The 12859-nt window shown below is 41.0% G+C and overlaps 1 protein-coding gene and 1 non-coding gene across 2 annotated transcripts in view; both read left to right on the top strand.

The window, feature by feature from the left end:
- Window positions 1-1241: 1241 nt before the first annotated feature.
- Window positions 1242-1373, top strand: LOC126002561 (small nucleolar RNA SNORA51). Its single transcript, XR_007493248.1, has one exon. It is a non-coding gene; the product is annotated as a small nucleolar RNA SNORA51 (small nucleolar RNA).
- A 4032-nt stretch (window positions 1374-5405) lies between these two features.
- The window catches only part of FRMD6 (FERM domain containing 6), a 91007-nt gene continuing 83553 nt past the window's right edge, over window positions 5406-12859 (top strand). Inside the window, exon 1 of the mRNA XM_049767234.1 lies at window positions 5406-5507. The gene's annotated coding sequence lies outside the window, so the exon portion shown is untranslated. The remainder of the gene's footprint in view (window positions 5508-12859) is intronic.

Below are 12859 nucleotides of genomic sequence, written 5' to 3'. Positions count from 1 at the left end.
GTTCCTTACATTGAAATGTATCAGTGCCAGTTGCTAAAGCTAACTTCTTTTCAATTACACAAGTGTTTCCCAAAGTGGATAGTTCCATCCCTCTCTGGGCATAGAATGATGGGGAAGACAGTAGTTTGGAGGATGCTTTTTACTTGTTTGCTTGAAAAAGGTAGATTTCTAGAAAGATGTTGGGTGATATTTTTCTTTTTTTTTTAATACAATATACAAGGCACTGACAGAACTTAACAAGAAAAAAGTATCTAACCCATCAAAAAATGGGGAGAAGAAACAAACAGACACTTTGACAAAAAAAAGAAATACAAATGGCTAAAAGGTACATGAAAAAATGCTCCACATCACTAATCATCAGGGAGATGCAAATCAAAACAACTATAAGGTACCATCCACCCCACAGAGAGTGGCACACATCAGAAAGAATGAGAACAAGCAGTGCTAGCGGGGATGTGGAGAGAAGGAACTCTTATTCACTGCTGGTGGGAATGCCGTCTGGTCCAACTCTTGTGGAAAGTGATATGGAGATTTCTCCAAAAGCTGGAAGTTGAGCTCCCATACGATCCAGCTATACCACTCCTAGGGATATATCCTAGGAATACAAAAATACAATACAAAAATCCCTTTCTCACACCTATATTCATTGCAGCGTTGTTTACAATAGCCAGACTCTGAAAACAGCCTAGATGCCCTTCAATAGATGAATGGATAAAGAAACAATGGTACATATACACAATGGAATATTATGCAGCCATCAGAAGAGATGAAGTCATGAAATTTTCCTATACTTAGATGTATATGGAATCTATTATGTTGAATGAAATAAGTCAGAGGAAGAGAGATAAACACAGAATGGTCTCACTCATCTATGGGTTTTGAGAAAAATGAAAAACATTTGTGTAATGATTCTCAGAGACAAAATAGAGGAGGACTGGAGGGTCCAGCTCCTGACATGAAGCTCACCACAGGGATCGTTTAGTGCAGTCACAGAAATAATTACAATGAGAACTATCATAACAAAATGTGACTGAATGAGAGAAGTAGAAAGACTGTCTAGAGTACAGGCCGGTGTGGGGTGGGGAGGAAGGACACTTGGGATATTGGTCATGGGAATATATATAATATATTAATATATTAATTATTATATAATATAATATATAATTATATATGATATATAATTATATATTATAATAATATTAATATATTAATATATATTAAAATAAAAAAAGAAAAGATAAGGCCTCCCAATTCTTACCACAGGCTGTGTTCTTTACACTGACTGTATAGAAAGAGAAGGTACAGTAAATGCACCCCATATACACCTCAACCCAGGCCCTTTGCCTGGTCTGTATTGTGAATTGGAGACAAAGAAAAAAAAAAGATTTTTTTTCTTTTTCAAAATGGGTTGTAGGGTGGGTAAACCTGGGAATTTCTGAATTATGCAATGTGACACTGGCAATGTGTCCATACACCTACTCATTTAATGCTCTGCCTGGGATATTTTAATCTTAGTACTCATATGTGTCTCCATAGAGAATAGTCTGGGAAATACTGAAAACATTTTCAGGGGCCAGAGAGATAGTGGCAAGGGTGCTTGCCGTGCATGCAGCTATTCTAGATTCAATTCCTGGTACTATCCCCCAACCTCTACCAGTAGTGATCTAAGTGCAGAAGTAGGAGTTAAGTAAGACCCATATATGGCTGGGTATGGCCTCAAAACAAAGCATACAAAAATAACCAAAGCATTTTCAAGTGCAAATCATAGCTAAAACCACTAAATCAAATGCCTAGACATAAGCATAGGTAGTTTTTGAGCATTTTAAGGTAATTCCCATACAATTCCATATGTGCAAGCCATTACCTTAACTGTTTCTAGGCAAACTTCTGTTTATCCTTCTCATTGAGGTTGACATGGATTGATGCTCTCCTAATGGAAATGTTCTGTTTCCCATTATTTTTTCTGCAAATATAGTTTTCAGTTTGATAAGATAAAGTATATTCTAAAAGTTAACTTGCAGTTCACTTGAGTAGTTTTCTTAGTATACTATAGTATTCAAGAAATTTTTATTTTGGACCATACTAGATGGTGCTCATGGCTGACTCCTGACTCTGCACTAAGGGATTATTCCACTGGTGTTCAGGAGACCATGTAGGGTGCTAGGGGTGGTGATAAAACTAGGGTCATCTACTTGCAAGTGCCTTACCTACTGTAGTATCTCTCTGGCCCCTATTCACTTATGTTTTCACTTAAGTCCCAGAGTCTAAACTTGTGCTTGATGTCTGGATGTCAAAAAGTTCACTGAATGTGAAACTGTTTCCTAAGAGGAGAAGAAAGTAAGTGTTTGGACTTAATATCTTAAATATTTTAATAACTTAAAAGAAATACTTAAGGTGTGTTCAGGATACTGTTTTACACATGGGCGATGTCTCATATTTTGGAAAGCATCTTACCATGCAAATGTAAATATGGATTAGTAAAACAAGCATGTTCTTCAAACCCATGTTCTCCCTTTTTTCTCCTCATCTTCCTATATTTTTATTCATTTTTTTTTTTTTTTTTTGGTTTTTGGGCCACACCCGGTAACGCTCAGGGGTTACTCCTGGCTATGCGCTCAGAAGTCGCTCCTGGCTTGGGGGACCATATGGGACGCCGGTGGATTGAACCGCGGTCCGTCTCCTAGGCTAGCGCAGGTAAGGCAGGCACCTTACCTCCAGCGCCACCACCCGGCCCCATTTTTATTCATTTTTAATTTGCCTTTATTGTTAATTTTTTTTCAGCTATGCTCCACACACACAAAAAAAAAAAAACAATAAAAAAAAACATCATAAAAGAATCACAGGGGCCAGAGCAGTAGTGACGCAGTGGTAAGGTGTTTGCCTTGCACATAGCTGACCTAGGACGAACTGCAGTTGGATTCCCCAGCATTCCATATGGTTCCCCAAGCCAGGAGCGATTTCTGAGCACCTAGCCAGAAGTAACTCCTGAGCATCACCAGGTGTGCCCATCCCCCCCCAAAATAAAAGAAAAAAAAAGAAAAAAATCACAAGATTGTTGATTTCCTATTAAATTGCTTTTGTTATAGCTTTTGGGATCATGCCTTGCTATCCCAAGACTTTGTGCTCAAAGGTCATTCCTAGAGGTTCTCAAGTAATCATATGAGGTGCAGGGGATGGAACAGGGATGGGCTTTCTACAAGGCAAATACATTACTCCTTTGGTACTTCTTCAGTTCCCAAATTGCATAGTGTTTTTGTTTTATAAAATATTTAAGCACCATGATTACAAGCATGATTGTAGTTGAGTTTCAGTCATAAACAGAATATCCCCCTTGACCAGTGCAACATAGTAATTTATACAGAAAAATATTACTGTGTAAGAAACACCTAAAACAATTCAACTTTTCTCAGCTCTACTTCCATCTTCAAAGGATTAATTGTTGTTATTCAAGGCAGTCCTTTCAGAATTTTATGATGTTTCAGGGGTTTATAAAATGGATTTAAGAGTTTTAAAGTACTAAGTTTGCAAAATGTATTATGTAAGAATCTGTTTATTGTGGTATTCACACTCTTAATATCATCATTATGATTCAAAGATTATTTACAGCAAATTTTTGTTTCAATCTAATTTGAGACAATAAACCCAACCTTGAAACACATGTTTTTTTTAATTGTTTAAAATGTTTTGCTCTTTGCTTTAATTATTTTATATTGCAACCATGTTTCCCAATCTAACAATATGTTGTTTTTTATCTGCAAAACTTTTCTATATGATATCTAACAAAACATGAACTCTTTTCCAAGAAACTGTTTTTGTTTTCACATTTTCCTTACATGTTAATTGCTAGCTTATCTCATTAGATATTACATTTAAGACTTTACCAGTCTTCAATATACATTCATACTATATTTAAATATTTTAAAAAATTAAATTGTCCCCTTAAAAAAGTTCTTTCTTCCATTCCTTCCAACACCCAATATGCCTCTTAGGGCATTTGCCTTGCATGCATCTGACACGGTTTGATCTCGGTACCTCATATGATCTTCTAAGCACAGTTGTGTTACTGAGTGCAAGATCCGGAAAGTAAACCCGACTCCCAAATGCTCTCTCTGTCTCTCTCTCTCTCTCTGTCTCTGTCTCTCTCTGTCTCTCTCCTCTCTGTCTCTCTCTCTGTCTCTCTCCCACACACACACATTTGCACTACTGCTCTCTCTCTCTGTCTCTCTCTGTCTCTCTCTCCTCTCTCTATGTCTCTGTCTCTCTCTCTCCTCTCTCTCTCTGTCTCTCTCCCACACACACACATTTGCACTACTGCTAATGAGGTCACCCTACACTTTTAAATGCCTAGATTACAATCAACTCTGATATTAACCAATTTTAATTTAGTTTAAGTTAAATGCCCAACAGAGAGGCGGAACGTGCCCACCAACTCAGTGTGGCAAGGAAACTTCAGTCTCCTGCCTCGATTTTTAGTGCCAGGAAAGCACCATCCTCGGATTCTCTGTATCCCACCCACCCTCAGGGAGCCTGCCTTCCTTCCTTCCTTCCTTCCTTCCTTCCTTCCTTCCTTCCTTCCTTCCTTCCTTCCTTCCTTCCTTCCTTCCTTCCCTCCTTCCTTCCCTCCTTCCTTCCCTCCTTCCTTCCCTCCCTCCTTCCTCCTTCCTTCCTTCCTTCCTTCCTTCCTTCCTTCCTTCCTTCCTTCCTTCCTTCCTTCCTTCCTTCCTTCCTTCCCTCCTTCCTTCCCTCCTTCCTTCCCTCCCTCCTTCCTCCCTTCCTTCCTCCCTCCCTCCCTCCCTCCCTCCCTCCCTCCCTCCCTTCCTCCCTCCCTCCCTTCCTCCCTCCCTCCCTCCCTCCCTCCCTCCCTCCCTCCCTCCCTCACGGTGACACTCAGAGGTTCCAGCGCTCAGAAATCGCTCCTGACTTGGGGGAACTATATGGGACGCCGGGGGATCAAATCATCAAATCCAGGTCCGTCCTAGGCTAGCATGGGCGGGCTAGGCAGACGCCTTCCCTCTTTCCCCACCGCTCCGGCTTCCCTCCACTTTCCGAGCCCTCTCCCGCATAACAACCCCAGCGGGACGTCCCGCTTGTTTGAGTCCGACGCGGGACAGCGAAAGGGGCTGCCGCTACACGTGCAGCATTAAACTCTCGGGGACTCAGCCGCCTCCCGGAGAGCTAGGGGCGGAGTCTCTACGAGACGGGGCGGAGCCTCTGGGATGGGGCGGGCTTTCGAGGCGGGGCATCCAATAGGGGTGGGGTCTGCTGAGAAAGAAGGGCGGAGCGTCTGTCGAGGAGGGGCGGAGCCTATAGGGGCGGGCGAGCGGCGTGGGAGGGAGGGAGGGAGGCGGGGCGAGCCCGGGAGCGCTCGTCTGTCTGGCTTCCCCGACCCGGGTGGAGAAGAGCGGGGCAGGCAGGCAGGCAGGCGCTGGCTGCTCCGGCCGCGGGGGAGGAAGGACTTGGAGCTCGTTGCAATCGGACGCTTATGCTGCTCTGGACTTTCCTCCGAGGTAAGCACCGAAAGCAGGGCAGAACCTGGGAGGGAGTCGAGGTAGGCTTGGGGGGACCCCTTTAGCCCCTGATCGCCCCTTGTGCCCCCTGCAGGCTGGGCCGTATGGGGTTTGGGGACGATCTCAGCACGTCCCGCACTGAGTCTTGCGTCTTTCTTCGCCTTCTCCGCTTGCCCGGCGGCCTCGGCCAAGTAGGAGCTCGCCCACGCCGGGGGCGGCAGGCGGGACCGGGGCCCCCAGGGCACAGCCCACTGGAGCTTGGACTGCTTGGCAGGCGCGGCGTGGGCTCCGGTGGGCGCTGCGGAGCGCGTCCGGATCTCCGGGGCTCGGAAGTCCACGCGCGCGGCTCTCCCGTGCCTGCCCGGAGCGCCCGGGTCGCTGTGTCGGGGCCACGCGCTGCGGATCGGGGCTCTGCCGGGAGCTGTTGCCCGCCTGTTGTGTGTGTTCGTGTGCGCACGGCCGGGCTGGGAACCCCGCTGGAAAAGAAAAAGCCTCGATCGGTCCCACGATCCTTGAAAAAGTGCCCCGTCCCGGGAGCCTTGCGATTGAGTTTGGGGCGCTCGAGATACGCCAGAAGGGGGCCTCGGTGGGTCGCGAGCGTGGTGGGGGGGCCTGCAGATTTGGGGTGGGGTGGAGGGGGTTCGTGGAGAGCTTTGCGGCGCGCAGGCCCCGGGCCAGCTGGAGAAGACCACCAGCCCCCCTCTTTTTGAGAAGGGGCTTTCTAGAAACTGTCAGGTAAGGATAGCCCCGAGGGTCGCCTGCAGGGGGTTCAGGATCATTCTAAGCTCCAGGAGACCCAGGATGGCTAGATCCAGGGATGGGGGGCGTTTTTATAAGGGCACGGCTACATGGAAAACTGTCAAAATAAACATTTTTTTAAAAGTCGGAATGAAAGCTGGCAGGGTTTTCCAGGCCGTGTAGTTGTGTAGGACATGTTCGAAGAAATTATGACTCTTTGATGGCCCTTACCATTTTATGTATTTACTCGTTTTTTTTTTTTGCAAAAATCGGTTGCGCCAGTATTGAGTTAGGCATTGCCCACTTTCAGGGGAGGAAAAATATACTTAAGCAAGCGTCTCTGGTTGCTTTTGGACTTCAAGTTGTGTACTCCAGCCTTTTTTTTTTTTAATGTTCAAAAAAGTCTCGCAGAATTTTTCTATGTTTGATACCTCTCAGCTTCTCTGAGACCCAGCGCCTTTTGTTTATTTTTTTTAAATAAGCATCTATTTACATTTAGTTTGTAAGCGAAGTCCTGCGCGTTGCTACAGGATGTAATGGAGGGATTAGAAAATGCTGTTGGAGAAAGTTGCCAGTGGCTTCATTTTCCAAGAATGTAAGTCATTTCCTCTCTGTGATTTCAGGGACTTGATATTTTACTGCATCAGAACTTTGTGGGGGGAAATTCCCGTAGTACATCTGTCATTGAAACGATTTTTTAGTTTTTGGATTATTTTCTTCCTGGGTCAGCACATGAGTTTAGGCTGAGGATTGTGAAAAACTGGGGCTTTCTTTCTTTCTTTCTTTCTTTCTTTCTTTCTTTCTTTCTTTCTTTCTTTCTTTCTTTCTTTCTTTCTTTCTTTCTTTCTTTCTTTCTTTCTTTCTTTCTTTCTTTCTCTCCTTCCTTCCTTCCTTCCTTCCTTCCTTCCTTCCTTCCTTCCTTCCTTCCTTCCTTCCTTCCTTCCTTCCTTCCCTCCCTCCCTCCCTCCCTCCCTTCCCTCCCTCCCTCCCTCCCTCCCTCCCTCCCTCCCTCCCTCCCTCCCTCTCTCTCTCTCTCTCTCTCTCTCTCTCTCTCTCTCTCTCTCTCTCTCTCTCTCTCTCTCTCTCTCTCTCGTCAACAGCATCAGGAAACTATTGTAGAAAGTAATTTTAAGAACCACGAAGACCTATAAGCAGCCTGCTGCATGAGACTGGGGGAGGGGAGCCCAGAGGGCCCAGAAAACAGATGCGTTTGCTATTTGCCTTTGTAGTCTAGAACTCACACTTTGTCATTTTTCTTTGGGTGTGGTTTTGAGAAATAAAAAGTTTTGGGCGGAAAAAGATGAAAGTCGTCCACAATATGAGACGGCTGACATTTGACTTCTCTTTCTTATGTTCATAAACCCCTTTTGCTTCATACTCTATAGCATATTAAAATGAATTATTAGAAGAAAATGATCCCTCCCCCCAGGGGCTATCTACTATCAGGTTATCTGTGGAATATCTTCTCTAGAAAGCAGACTGACTGTAATATGAACTAGCCCACCCCCCCCCCTTTGAATTGCTTGTAAGAATGCCTCATCTCTGCTTGACACTTGGAAGCCACAGTTTTTACAGTGTTCAAAACATTTTCAGAGACAAGAAATCTTTCTCTATTTCCATGCTTACATTTGTGGGAGAGGTAACAGGGCAGGTTACCAGCTTTAAACACATTCTTTGAACTTGTAAATATAAGACGTTCCTAAGGCTCAGAAGGAAAACAACACTGTAGGTCAGTGGGGGGAACTTTGCCTTTTCAAGCAAAATGTCTTCTTTGTCTTAGATCATAATGTTTATGGACAAGTTCTTCAGAAACTCACATCTAAATTCTTAAAAGATGTAGGGGATGCTGAATTGTAGAACTCTCCAGGTTTCTGGGCTTTATTTCCACTTTTAGCTAAGTTTATTAAACTTTTGGGCCTTCAGAACTTAGTACATTATTGCCTTTTGTAGCAGATACTTGAAATAAAAGTTTCAAACCAAAATTGTTTTAGACTGAATTGTCAGGTTCAGACCTTCATGGAAATCAGTCCTGTCTCACAACCAACATTTTGGATAGGGGAATCTTTGTCCTTTTTTACTTGGAGGCTACACATTTTGATTTCTAAGGCTGTGAGCTTGAAAGAAAACAAAACCTGCAAACAATTATTTTATTCCATGAAAGCCAGTACCAAGAAAAGATTGATTCAGTCCAGATGCAAAAATGTATGGGCATCTTACATTTGCAGGATGATTTCAACACGTTTTTCCTTTTGTTGATGAAGCTTGCCTGGATCCCACATGACATGCAGAAATTATCCCTAAGGTAATTTTTCTGAGTTCAGAGCAAAATATCACGTACTGTCTCTAAAGTCGTTTTTAATAGTGTTTCGAATATTCTGAAGAATAGAAAGTTGTCTCCATTTTTTTAGAGACGAGTTTTTTTCTTTTCTGCTTAATACAGATCACATCAAGCTCTGGTTTGTAGTTGAAACCTATGTCTTTCACAGGGAGGAAAATCAGAGTTACTGAGAATTGTCCCTAGTCCTATAAAGGTAGAGACACTTCGACTTTTATTTACCAAGTACCAGCTTCTTGAAAAAAAAAAAAAGACTCAAATATGTTCACAATTTAAGTATGTTCACAATTTTTTGTAGAATCCTGCTGTAACAAGAGTTTGTGGTTTCTAATAGTTATTGGCCCTTGCATAAGGATCCCCTGTCCTCAATCAATCAGAAACAACAAACGACTTAGAAGAAAACACCAATGTTTTTATTATCTGAGCTCAGACTATCAGAGGCATAAAAGGTGTGTATTACACACTTTAAGTTATATCTCTTTAGGAAGTCTGTAATTATATAATTACACATTTTGGGAATATGTTACCTTTTGATTGCACAGTTTAGGAGAAGTTTAAGAAAGTTTAGGAAAGATTTATCCGAAGGAATTTTAAGTGGTGAAATTTTAGTTACAATGTATCTTTTCTAAGACCCCCCAAACAGAAAAAATGATGTTGGCTTCTGCATTCGAACTTGGATATAGGGAATAGTTAAGGGGGCATTTTGAATTATCCTGAAGGAAAAGCTTTGGAGACCTATAAAAATAAGTAGAAAGAAGTTAAAGGGATCATTTGAAAGAGGAAGTAGACTGCTCTGCATTGAATTTCATGGCAATCTAAAGTTAACAGAAATGAGTATTTAAAACAGGATTGAAGTAGAGAGATTTTTGTGTTTAAACATAGAAATTAGGAATAGAATCATAGTAGCTGAGAAAAGATTAGAATTAAGATACCTTTTTAGTACCTATAGTACTATAGTACCCCTTCAGTACCTATATACTACTATAAACCTATAGTCAGTATGAAATAGGATGTTAAGTGTTACTTATTCTGGAAATCTCTCCTGTATTTATGTTGAAATATTAGTTTGTATTAGAAGAATGTTCAGGAAAGCATACTTATTACGCAGACCTATTCATTTCATCCCCCTCAAACTACTTCCTGTTTTCCAAACTATATTTTGTTTACACCTTAATGAGTCTAAAACAAGTTAATCCCTCAGCAGTTTGGGAAACTACTGATTTCTGCTTCCCATACTGTGAGTATTGCTCTGTAGCATTAATGATTAAGTACTCACAAACTGAGTAAAATGAAGTAAACTGTACCTCCTATTATATCTCTTGTATGTTTTAGCAGTGTAGTTACTGTTGATGCAAGTTTATGTGTCACTTTTTATGTTTCAAATGGACCATCGGTACAGCATATCATGTTGATCAAAAAAGGATTCTAAACCTTGGAAAGGGAAGAAATTGCCAATATGCCTGCTGATAGTATTACTTCTGGAAGAGAAAAATGTGGTGCTAAAATAGATTGAAAAAAATAAATACAGACCAGAGAAGGCAGTAATAGTATTGGCACTACTTGGGCATTGTCTAATAGAGCAGTGTTTTTTATATCTGTCAACTTATGAAAATAGGAGAACTATTAAAAAAAACATTGTTTACAATAAGAATATTGCACACCAGTGTTAATTAGAATGCAACTATTCAGTACAGTTTCATCTTATATTAAGTGGCAACAAGTTTTTCTGTGGACTGGTAAGAAATTTCTGCAGGGTGGTATTCATTAATGTGATCCTTCTTTTTTATTTTTCCTTTTTGGTTTTGGTTTGGGGCTACACCCAGCTATGCTCAGGGCTTATTCCTGACTCTACACTTAGGAATTACTCCTGGTGGGCAGTAGGGGAACCTTATGGGACACTAAGGATTGAACTTGGTCAACTGCCTAAAGGTTAAGTGCCCTATCATTATACTGTCGCTCCAGCCCATCACTGGAATCCTTCTGACCAAAGGTATCAGTTTAGAAGGATCAAATTTTGATCACACTGGGATATTTTTGGATGTTTTCTAATAATAACCTTTGCACATATATATTATAGATCATTGAACATAATGTTTTACTGACATATCAAAACAGAAAGAACCATGTTATATTAACTTAGAATAATAGTTTCATTATGAAAAAAATAATCGTTAAGGTTAAGCAAATCTGCATGAATATTCTAGGAAATTAATAATAAAGGGTTCTCACTTAGCTTCTTCAGCAATTCTTTGTCTGGGCCATATGACATGGAATGTAATTTTCACCCCATGGGTAGGAGCACATGTGCTGGCCAGTCAATGTGTGTCAGTGGGGCAGGTGCTGTTGGCATTTCCCTATGACTTTTATTTCTTTTACTTTATTAACTACATATAATTTGGAAAAGATCAGAAGTGTAGAGCAGAAAGTGATTATATTTTGGCAATCAACATCAAAATCAAAAACAGAATATTAACACCTCCCCAATCCACCCGCTTTGCAAGCTTATCCTTGCTGTCATAGTCCCAGCCCCTGGTGTATCCCAATTATGATTTTTCTACCATTTAGTTAAATTTAGCCTGTTCTTAGACTGTATTTCATGCAGTGACATGTATGTTTTTATTGTGTTTTCTTCAGCTCAATATGGTATCTACATTGATGCAGATAGCATCAATTAGGATAGCAGTAGTTCTTTATCTTTTTTTTTCCTGTAACCAATATATACAGTTTATTTATTTATTTTTTCTTTTGGTCATTTGGGTGATCTCTTAAGGCTATGGCCTTTCAGTGATTCAAATAAAAAGAAAAACCACTTTGGAATTGTGCGTATAGTGTGAAGAATAAGAGAGAAGTCCTTCAGAAACATGAAAGCAGACACAGATACAATGGTGTCACAGAAACACAAAAAGCCAACTTCATCTTCAGAATCTTAATATACCAAGAATATACAAAGTGGATATTGCCAAATTTCTCTTGGAAATTGGGAAGAGATGACAGTTAACCCTCCTCCCCATCCCTTTTTAAAGATGGAGGGACCAGACCTCATGAGGTCCAAGTGACTCTTAGCTAATGACAACAGCGACAAGAGAAGCTGCTGCTGCATCCTCATCTCTGTGGTCTTTTCCCAAGCAGGCACTGGCAGAGTCCAGCTTGTTGGTTGTAATCTCAGCTACAGATGGAGGGAGAGAGATATGCTTTCTGTTTGCTTACATAAAATTGGGAGAGTTCCACTGAGCAGCACTGAGTGATACTTTTTCTCCTTTTCTCCTTTCTCTACTTTCTGAGCTCCGACTATTTTGAGGCTTTGGGCTATAAGTGCCAAGTAGGTTATATCTTAAAGTGTCTCCTTACTCATTATTTATAAATGATCTAAGATGAGCCCTCATTTCAAATATTTTCTAAATATTTTCACATTAGGGAGCCAGAGTGATAGCACAGCAATAGGGCATTTGCCTTGCACATGTCTGACTCGGGATGGCCCTGAGTTTGATCTTTGGCATCCCATATGGTCCCTCGAGCCTTCCAGGAGCAATTTCTGAATTCTGAGTGTGACTCAAAACAATAAAAAAATTATACATGTATATTTATAATAATTCTCTCTTTAAATGGTTTTTTAAAAGATGTTTTTCTTTTTTTTTTGCCAATATTCCCCTTCACCCCCCATTTCTCGATACTTTACCCCTTCCCTTGTTCTCCACTCACAAATTATATTTTCTTAAATATCCCTGGAAACATCTCTACCTAAAACAACAGTGAACTCTGGATGTTAATGCCTAGCATTGCCTGGGAAGAGATTAAACAAAATACTTGCAAAGAAATACTATTGATTTAAATGTTTCCTTTCTTGTCCTTTTCACCCAGAGAATGATTTCATAGTTCAAGGGAAGGTTCAGAATTGCAACAACTTTCATAGGAAGGCAGAAGCTTGAGATATATCTTCTAACAGTAGAAACTTTGTATATGTAATCTTACAAAATTAAGATTAAAATTAAGCTGCTCACCAAAAATAGTTGAAAAAAATTTGTTTTGTGTTGTGTAGACAATGGGGAAAAGAGGCAGTAAGATATAATGGTGATGAGTAAGATCTTAGAGATTCCATAGTTCCATGTAGGCTCCACCTGTCGTAATGTGTAATATTGGAAACTGATCACCTTTTCCCTCATCTGTAAAATGTTGATAGTTACAGAATTTAGTCCTGTATTAAGTTCCTCCCTGCTGGGGAGTTTTTTTCCTTTTCCATTCTTCTACTTTCCAATAAACAATTTTTAATAGCTTTTTTGTT

The sequence above is a fragment of the Suncus etruscus genome, chromosome 2 (assembly GCF_024139225.1).
Source record: "Suncus etruscus isolate mSunEtr1 chromosome 2, mSunEtr1.pri.cur, whole genome shotgun sequence".
NCBI lineage: Eukaryota > Metazoa > Chordata > Mammalia > Eulipotyphla > Soricidae > Suncus > Suncus etruscus.
Note: the sequence above shows the minus strand (reverse complement) of the source record. Positions and strands in the feature narration are given on the sequence as shown.